Consider the following 10,451-nt stretch of genomic DNA (forward strand, 5'->3'; position numbering starts at 1 on the left):
CTAGATTTGAAAAGTGTGAATGTCACCGATCAAAGTTGAAACATAACTTTTTGATATGTTTGTCATCTTTTATAGATAGATTATATTTTATATCATTTTTTTGTTCACTTACAAGTTTTTGAATAAATAACATTTGTTGTTTACTAAATTTAATTGTATGTTTTGTAATTGTGTGCTTCATAATTCATTTAGCTCATTGTATTTTAATAATTAGTTGTATAATATAACATCCTGCGCAACGCACGGGTGGAACACTAGTACACTAGTATACTATTATAATAAAGAAACACAGAAGCAGTGGCATTAATTTAACACGTACAAAGATATGATATTAATAGTAGAAATTTAAAATATTTGCTCGGCAAGCCATTGAGTAGCCACCAGACCACCGGCCAAAGCTGCTCCAAATACAGTATGCAATCTCACACAATGATATTTTGCCTTAAAAATCTTCGTCTCATCCTATCAAATTTTCAAAACTCGACTAAATAAAGTGTGCATGATGTATTAATTTAATTTCCAACAAAGAAATTTTAATGCATTATTAAATATTACCTTGTGTTACTTGTCAAAGAAAAAAAATATTACCTTGTGGTGGTCTTGTACAAAGCTTACTACTGAATTCCCCACGGGTAATGTCATAAGGCAAAGAATCTGCAAACAACATCAACAAAAAAAATTCGAGTTTCTAATCAATTCGGATCGATCGAATTAGGAAAATGCATGAAAGATGGTGAGTATTATATATGGATTTGCAAAGACTTACGACACAAGCGTAAGGAAGTGTTTGGGCAACTCCAAAGGCAAACACAAGCCAATAGATCCCCAATACGCTCATTTTCACAACCTTTGAACCTGTTTCAGTACCAAGCCTCACCAATGGAGAAAATTTTCCAACAGCTTTATCATCCTTTATCTGATGAATTGATGCATATATACATATACAGATAAGCTAGTACGTTACGTTGTAATTAAGCTAATAAAGACGGAAAGTGTGATCGGAATCGAAGTCGTTAGTAAAAGAGTAACCACCTGATGGAAGTGACTGCAGAAGAGGATCAAGGCCGAAGTCGAGCCAAAAAGAATCGATATCGAAAGAATCGTACGTGCTCGATACTGGAAGTTCCCTGGCATCCCTGCAGTTTAATTACATATCCATGAGACATGCAGTTTAATTTATGATAGTTTTGTAATTACAAATGAAATTTGTAAACCAACGTCTTGTAATTCAATTTGTACATGTAGCATTATTCATTATTTTTTTCATCTATTTTTAATGCAATATGGGATATAAATATAACCTTTAGGAGTATACCAATATATATATATATTACAACCTTGTGGTGCTTTGAAGCAAATAAAAGGCAATGGTGCAAAGAGGGCCATAGGTTGCAAACACCAAAGGTTCTCCCAACCCATGGTAGCTTAACCGAAACGGCGGACACTGCGGCAGCACATCAATTTCAAAGTTAACCACAGTAAAACAAGTAAATTTAATTAATGATATTAATTTTGTTCCAAAGTAATAATGATAATTATAATTATAATAACAACAACAATAATAATAAAACATTTTTCCTTCTCATAACTTTGAAAATTTAATCAATTCTTGATTTCTTTAGGTAGCCAAATGCCACTATACAAAAAGATTAATTTTTTTTCAAATTAAAATCTATATGTGTGTGTAGTGTTCAGAAGTATGATAATGAAATTCTGGGAATCTATTGTTGTGCACATAATAATCTTGTATGATGTCATTAATGATATGATCTAATTGTGGCCCAAATATTTGTTTAAAGCCCATCCCATGTTTTCCCAAGTTCACAAATCCATCGGATTACATGGGGAACATCTATTTGAGAAACACAAAAGATAATTTCTATTCGGTTATAGGAATGTTCTACAGGAATCTCTTTTATTGTTATTTTGTTAGATTTGTTATACAAGTTTTGCTTCATGATTAGTCACAATGATGTATATAAATGAGAGAATTGTATACAAAAGATTTATGATTTTGAGAATGAAACAAATTAATATTTCCACTCCATCGTCTTTAATTTACTTTTCTAATACAATTTAATATCGAGTATCGAGAAACCTGATGCAGTAAATGTTTTCACGATATTCAAATGAACATCTACCGATACTCATGAAGTGTCCAACAAGAGATGCCAAGAATATCAAAATTATGTATGTAGACACACACGATGACACTCTTTATAAAAAGGTAAACCGAAGTTACTTATCCGAATTTTTACCTGATAAATGTAGCCACAAAATATTGCAGCAGCAAGCAACAGCAAGGAACGTGGATTTTGAGCTTCTACGGCCACCGAAATAAGGCCAGTGGCACCAATTGCAAGAACTAACCAAGCAGCTACGTTAATGGCCGTGCGACTTTATTTGTGCCCAGAATTTGCCATGAAAATAAAAAACATCATTTTATATACTATTATTATTATTTTTAAAAAATTAAATATTAATTAATTTAGAGGGGAAATGGGCGAATATTTTCTTTAATTAAAAATTTTGTCTAACCTGCCCACAATATTAACAACTGATTCTTTCTTGTTTCTGTCAGCTCCTGTGTCATAATCGTAAACATCGTTGCTGCAAAACAGATGCAAATATTTTATTTTAATAAAATAAGTAGTGCAGATTAAATTGACATAATTAAACGTTGTCATGATATACCATGAAAGTGGATGAAATAAACAAGAAACAAGTAATATAATGAAATTAAAACGTACCCTTTTAGTACGTGATAAAAAGTTTAAAATATGTATAAAAGATCGGGTAATGCTAATTGTACAATAAGAGTTACACGTTGAGTTGCAAAGTCCCAATTAAATACACATATTTTTAAAGAGTTTTTTCGAATAAAATAGAGGAATAATTTTATAAGTTTATATGTATTTTGTATCCTAATTTGTAACTCTGGTTGCATGTACATATAAAACATGGTGTTTGATTTATGAACAATAATTAGTATTTTAAAATATATAACAGGTGTGTACGTCAGTACTGTAACGTCCCATTTTCTCAATCGAAACGTTACTCAAACATACTTACTTAAAGATTTGGTAAAAATAAAACTTTGCGGAAGCATCATCTTATTATTAAAATAGCGTATAAAATGTGCACAAAATAAAATAGCATCTAAAAATATTTTCCAAAACATGGCCATCAACTAAAAAAAAAATTTAAACTTGTTTGTCTCTCATCAAATAAAAGGTTTAAAACATCTTCTATTCGAAAGCATTCACACTCATGCATTGCCGGTTGGACCGACCCCTGTCTCTTCTTCATGTCCGCCCACATAATCATCAATAAAAGCATCCACATCATCATTACCTGTACCATTCAAGTATAGTGAGTCGAAAGACTCAACAAGAGCATGCAGAAAAGGATTTTCTAACTTTAAAAGGAAACATTAACTTAAACTCCCATGCAATAAACATAACTTTAATATAGCCATATCATAAAAATATTTGGGGAGATGAAGTATGACTAGTGTGGTAATCGTCATAACGAGCCATTCATAGTTTTTTGTTGATCAGACAAGCATATGGCATTAAGCCCGCAAACTTTCATTCTTTGGATAGCCGCTTCGGAGCTCAACCCGAAGTGCATACCCCGTATAACCATCCCGTGAGCCATGTTTGGATAGCCGCTCCGGAGCTCATCCCGAAGTGCATACCCCATATAATCACCACAAGACGCATAAATCATCAAAATATTTTCCATGCATCATATCATTCATCTTATCATGTCATTTTCATAAATCTCGTACATGCTCATAAAGTTTCTCGTGAGCTACATGCTTAAAATCCGTCAAAACATTTCATGAGAAGTTAACTTTCATGAGAAAATCACATATTCATGCAATACATAACCTGACTGATCCACGCGAGGCATTCCATCCGTTTCGGACCTTAAAAACTTTAAAATTCTTCATGAACATTCTTAAAAATAATTAAAATACATTAAAGTATAAAAATCATGATTTTTAGGACTCAAAAACTCATAAAATGGGATGGGAATTTCGAACTTGCGGCGTGGCTGCGCGCTCAACCAGCGCGGGCGTGCCGTCTGCTCGCAAAGTGGGCGCGGGCGCGCTGCGTAACAGCGCGGGCGCGCCTCCTGCTCGCAGATTTACACGACACAGGCCCGGGCGCGCAGCATGGCAGCGCGGGCGCGCCGTCGCGTCTCTTTTTTCGAAAACTGATCTTTTTTGCATTTTTTTTCAAAACCCACAATGCTTTGGGACGTTTTTCCATTAAAAATATCATTCTAAAACTTCATAAACTCAAAATAACGTATACCAATGCATCAAACATTTCAAAGATTTTGAATCAAAACCTTCAAAACTACTTTTACCTAAAAATCTGATTTATTGCCTTCAAATCTTTCAAAACTCGATAAACATGAACCGAACACCTCAGGAATGCTTCACGTATCACAATCAAGCAACATACTCATAGAAATTTTCAAGAAAACATTCATAGATCATCAATCAAATACCTAAGGTTTTACCTTGAAAATAACTATATTCTTGAATGGGTTTAAAAACAGTAAAAACTTGCCTGGATTGATTCGATTGGAAATAACCTGAGCGGTAGGACGATCTAGCCTCGAGCCTCTGAAGAACCCTAGCCTTGATGCAGCGTTTGAGAGAGATTTTGAGGAAGAAAAGTGAGCGTTCAAATGAGAGTTCAGAATAAAATTTCTGAACGCTTTTCTTTTGTGACTAATGGGCTCCAACACGGCCAATTAGTTACATTTAAAATCCTTTAAAATTTTACTCCCTCACTCAAAAAAGTACACTGCATCCATTTAATCTTAATTTAACATATTTTTCTTAACTCGATTCAAGGCTAGACTCGTACCTACGACCCAAAATTAATACCAATCTGAAAACTTTAAAAAAAAATAACATAGCAATCACATAATTCCAGGCATCCAATAATTCACATAATTCCACATAACAATTAAATATTCTAAATAACATGCATTAAATCATATAATTAAATCAATTAATCGTGATTAAGTTAGTGGACTTTTTGGACCTTACAACTCTACCCTCCTTAAAAGAATTTCGTCCTCGAAATTCGACTTACCAAACAGTTCAGGATAGCATGCTCGCATTACTTGTTCTGTTTCCCAAGTAGCTTCTTCAACCAACTGGTTGCTCCATAATACTTTCACCATTGGAATCTCTCTGTTTCTCAACCTACGAACTTGTCTGTCCAAGATTTGAACAGGCATCTCCTCTTAGGACAAGTCTGGCGTCCATTTCACTGGCTCATGGCGGATAACATGAGAAGGATTTGCCACATACTTCCTTAGCATAGAGATATGGAAGACATTGTGGACACCCCCCAAGTTGGGTGGTAGTGCTACTCGGTAAGCTCGAGCCCCAATTTTTTCTAGGATCTCAAAAGGTCCTAAATATCTTGGACTCAATTTACATTTTTTTTTCAAATCTCATAACACCTTTCCATGGTGACACCTTTAAAAATACATGGTCACCTACTTCAAACTCCAAATCTCTACGTCGCTGGTCGGCGTAACTTTTCTGTCGACTTTGAGCTGTCAACATTCTGTCTCTGATCTTAGCTATTACATCCACCGTTTGAGTCACTATATCTTGTCCCAAAACAGCTCTCTCTCCAACTTCATCCTAGTGCAAGGGAGTTCTACAACTTATCCCATACAATGCCTCATAAGGAGCCATGCCAATAGTTGCTTGATAACTATTGTTGTAAGTAAACTCCACTAAAGGTAATTTCGATTCCCAATTCCCTCCAAAGTCGATCATACAAGCTCTCAACATGTCTTCGAGTATTTGTATCACTCGTTCTGACTGACCATCTGTCTGAGAGTGGAAAGCTTTACTGAAAGCTAGCTTTGTTTCCAATCCTCTATGTAAACTTCCCCAAAAGTTCGAAGTGAACTTAGGATCCCTGTCAGATACTATCCTCGCTGGAACTCCATGAAATCTGACAATTTCTCGAATGTACAGCTCTGCATACTGATTCATCGAGAAGTTATTCCTAACTGGAATAAAATGAGCTGACTTAGTTAACCTGTCAACTATCACCCAAATCGAGTTCATCCTTCGCGGTGAGACTGGCAATCCTACTACGAAATCCATAGTGTCATCTTCCCACTTCCATGTGGGTATTGACAAGGGTTTTAGGAGTCCCGCTGGCCTTTGATGCTCAATTTTTACCTGTTGACAAGTCAAACATTCACTCACAAATTCTACGATATCCTTCTTCATACCTGGCCACCAATATAAGGATTGCAGATCCTTATACATTTTCGTACTTCCTGGATGAATGGAATATGGAACAGTATGGGTTTCAGTAATCACTTCCACTCTCAATGAGTCTACTGCTGGCACCCACATTCTACCTCGGTGATGAACAATTCCATCTTTGACAGTGTACAATGTACCACCCTTGGCTTCATCTCTGTTCCTCCACAACGTCAACTGTTCATCAGAAGCTTGGCCTACTCTGATTCTCTCAAGCAAACTAGGTACTACTGTTAAGGCTGCTAGAGTGAATACCTCCATTGGTTCAAATACCTCCAAACTCATACGTGCAAATTCAGCAATCAACTCCTGCTGCACTGTCAATTGGTTCAATGCTGCAGACTTGCGACTCAAGGCATCTGCTACAACATTAGCCTTACCAGGATGGTAGCTAATGTCACAGTCGTAGTCCTTCACTAATTCCAGTCATCGCCTCTGCCTCATATTCAACTCCTTCTGAGTGAAGAAATATTTTAGGCTTTTGTGATCAGTGAAAATCTGACACCTTTCGCCGTACAAGTAGTGTCTCCATAGCTTCAAAGCAAAAACAACTTCCGCCAACTCAAGATCATGAGTCGGGTAATTCCTCTCATGGACCTTCAGCTGTCGAGATGCATACGCTATTACTTTATCATCCTGCATCAACACAGCTCCTAATCCACTCTTAGAAGCATCGGTATAAACCACAAAGCGACCCGTGCCTTTGGGAATTGCTAGCACTGGCACTGAAATCAGTCTTTCCTTCAATTCTGTAAAGCTCTTCTCACATTGTTCTGACCACACAAACTTCGCACCTTTTCAAGTTAAGGAAGTCAGTGGTAGGGCTATCTTGGAGAAGTCTTGAATAAATCTCCTGTAGTAGCCTGCTAAACCCAAGAAACTTCGTATTTCTGTAGCATTTTTTGGGGCAGCCCAATTATGAACCGCTTCCACCTTCGACGGATCCACCTCAATCCCCTTAGCTGAAACTATATGACCCAAAAATGAAATCTGCTCCAGCCAGAATTCACACTTACTGTACTTAGCATACAGTTGCTTTTACTTCAAAATTTGCAACACCGTAGCCAAGTGCTGACGATGCTCCTCCCTACTGCGAGAATATATCAATATGTCATCTATGAAGACTATGACAAACTGATCCAAGAAAGGTTGAAACACCTTGTTCATCAAATCCATGAACAAAGCTGGTGCATTGGTCAACCCAAACGGCATTACCAAGAACTCATAGTGGCCATAGCGAGTCCTGAATGCTGTCTTCTGCACATCTGCATCCTTTACCTTCAGCTGATGGTAACCTGATCGCAGATAAATTTTTGAGAACACCTCTGCCCCTTGAAATTGGTCGAACAAGTCGTCTATTCTGGGCAAAGGATATCTGTTCTTCACTGTAATTTGGTTCAGTTCTCTGTAGTCAATGCACAATCTCATTGACCCATCTTTCTTCTTGACGAACAACACCGGTGCACCCCAAGGTGATACACTCGGTCTGATGAACCCCTTATCCAGTAATTCCTGCAACTGATCCTTTAATTCTTTCATCTCGGTCGGTGCCAATCTGTACGGTGCCTTAGAAGCTGGCTTAGTTTCAGGCAACAATTCTATCCCAAATTCGACTTCCCTGACTGGAGGCAATCCCGCAAAATCATCGGGAAAAACTTCTGGAAAGTCCTTCACTACTTCCACTTCCATAAGTTTCGATCGCTGTACCTCCAGATCACCAATTAGACTCGCAAGAAAGCCTGTACACCCATTACTCAATAATTGCCAGGCTGTTCCTGCAGAAATCATACCTGGTGCGCTCTTCTTAGAGGTTGTGCGGAACGCAAATGGTTTCCCGTTCTGATCTTTCAATGAGACAGTTTTTTGTTTGCAGTCAATAATAGCCTCATGCCGAGACAACCAGTCCATCCCAAAAATCGCATCGAAATCCACCATTTTCAAAACAATAAAATCTGCACACAAAACTAGACTCTGCATCTGAAATTTGCAATTTCTTACCACACTACTACTTTCCAGTTCTTCTCCTGAGGGTAACGACACACAAAATTTCGAAAGAGATTCATCCGGCAAGACCCCCAATTTCATCATAAAATTAACAGATATAAAAGAGTGCGTAGCTCCTGAATCAATCAACACGAAAGCAGGTAAACCAGCGATACGGATCATACCTGTGACAATTGCAGAATCTGGGTCAACATGATCGTGAGTCATAGCAAACATTCTTCCCCTGATAGGATCCTTTGACTGCGGGCAATCCTTGGCGAAATGCCCTGGCTTCTTGCAAAGAAAGCAAGTATTGGTCCCAAGCATGCATTGACCTGAGTGTGGATTCCCACACTTTTGACAGATAGGTGCATTAGCCGGCCTTGGAGCATTGGCGTTCGGCTGATTCTGTCCCTGAGGTCGCGCCTGATTGGAGTTTTGGCGCTGCTGCTGCTGCGGTCTCCTCTGAGCTGGGGCTTGGTACGGCCTCTTTTGACTAGACCCTTGTTGTTCTCTCCCTTGGTAACTGGCTCTTTTCGCTTGTGATTCTTTGATATTATCATTCCCATCTTTTTCTGACAACATAGCCTCATCGACTGCTGCTCGGTACGTTTGTGCCCCACTCAACCTGACATCATGAAGGATAGTGGCATTCAGTCCCTCCGTGAAATGCTTCAACTCCACTACAGCATTACCCGAAATCATGGGCACAAAATACCTCCCCCTTTCAAACTTCTTCACATAATCATCAATGGACATGCTCCCTTGGCGGAGCTCCAGGAATTCTCTAGCAAGTCTAGTCCTGGTGCTGATAGTGAAATATTTTCCATAGAACACATCTTTGAACCCATTCCAAGTCAACGTAGTCATATCCACAGCAGAACGGGCTCCCTGCCACCAAACCCTTGCATCATCCCGAAACATAAATATGGCACACCTCACACGATCTGCATCAGTGAGCTGCACGTAGTCAAAAATGGTCTCCACTGACTGCACCCATTCCTCGGCTACAAGGGGATCAGCCCCTCCTCTGAACTCCTGCGGCCCTAGATCCTTAAACTATTTAAAGATCGGATTAGTCAGTAGTTGCTGATTGTTGTTCCGTCCTCCCGCTTGTGCTTGGATTAACTGTTGAATCTGCTCCCCTTGGGCTCTACTCTGCTCTTGCAACAGAGTCGCCAACGCAGCCAAAAACTGGTTATTCTGATTGTCCTCATTGTTCGGATTCCTACGGTTAGCCATGATCCTGATGTCCATATAGTTCACATGCTTAATTACGTTATTTAAACATAACATCCTTATTAACATGCATAAATATTAATCGCAAAAGCTATCATGCTTCTTAAACAATCCATACCATAGAACTTACAGGCATGAAGACGAAGCACAGGGTCGTGGCGAGAATGCATGCGTGCAAACAAATCCAGAGCGAACTGCTCTGATACCAAGCTGTAACGTCCCAATTTCTCAATCGAAACGTTACTCAAACATACTTACTTAAAGATTTGGTAAAAATAAAACTTTGCGGAAGCATCATCTTATTATTAATATAGCGTATAAAATGTGCATAAAATAAAATAGCATCTAAAAATATTTGCCAAAACATGGCCATCAACTAAAAAAAAATTTAAACTTGTTTGCCTCTCATCAAATAAAAGGTTTAAAACATCTTCTATTCTAAAGCATTCACACTCATGCATTGTCCGTTGGATCGACCCCTGTCTCTTCTTCATGTCCGCCCACATAATCATCATTAAAAGCATCCACATCATCATTACCTGCACCATTCAAGTATAGTGAGTCGAAAGACTCAACAAGAGCATGAAGAAAAGGATTTTCTAACTTAAAAAGAAAACATTAACTTAAACTCCCATGCAATAAACATAACTTTAATATAGCCATATCATAAAAATATTTGGGGAGATGAAGTATGAGTAGTGTGGTAATCGTCATAACGAGCCATTCATAGTTTCCTGTTGATCAGACAAGCATATGACATTAAGCTCGCAAACTTTCATTCTTTGGATAGCCGCTTCGGAGCTCAACCCGAAGTGCATACCCCGTATAACCATCCCGTGAGCCATGTTTGGATAGCCGCTCCGGAGCTCATCCCGAAGTGCATAACCCATATAATCACCACAAGACG

The 10,451-nt window shown here is 38.3% G+C and overlaps 1 pseudogene; it reads right to left on the reverse strand.

Annotated features, from left to right (window-relative positions):
• Positions 1–345: 345 nt before the first annotated feature.
• On the reverse strand, positions 346–9,547 carry LOC140861224 (uncharacterized; annotated as a pseudogene).
• Between the last annotated feature and the right edge of the window lie 904 nt (positions 9,548–10,451).

The sequence above is a fragment of the Henckelia pumila genome, chromosome 4 (assembly GCF_033568475.1).
Source record: "Henckelia pumila isolate YLH828 chromosome 4, ASM3356847v2, whole genome shotgun sequence".
NCBI classification, from domain to species: Eukaryota; Viridiplantae; Streptophyta; class Magnoliopsida; order Lamiales; family Gesneriaceae; genus Henckelia; species Henckelia pumila.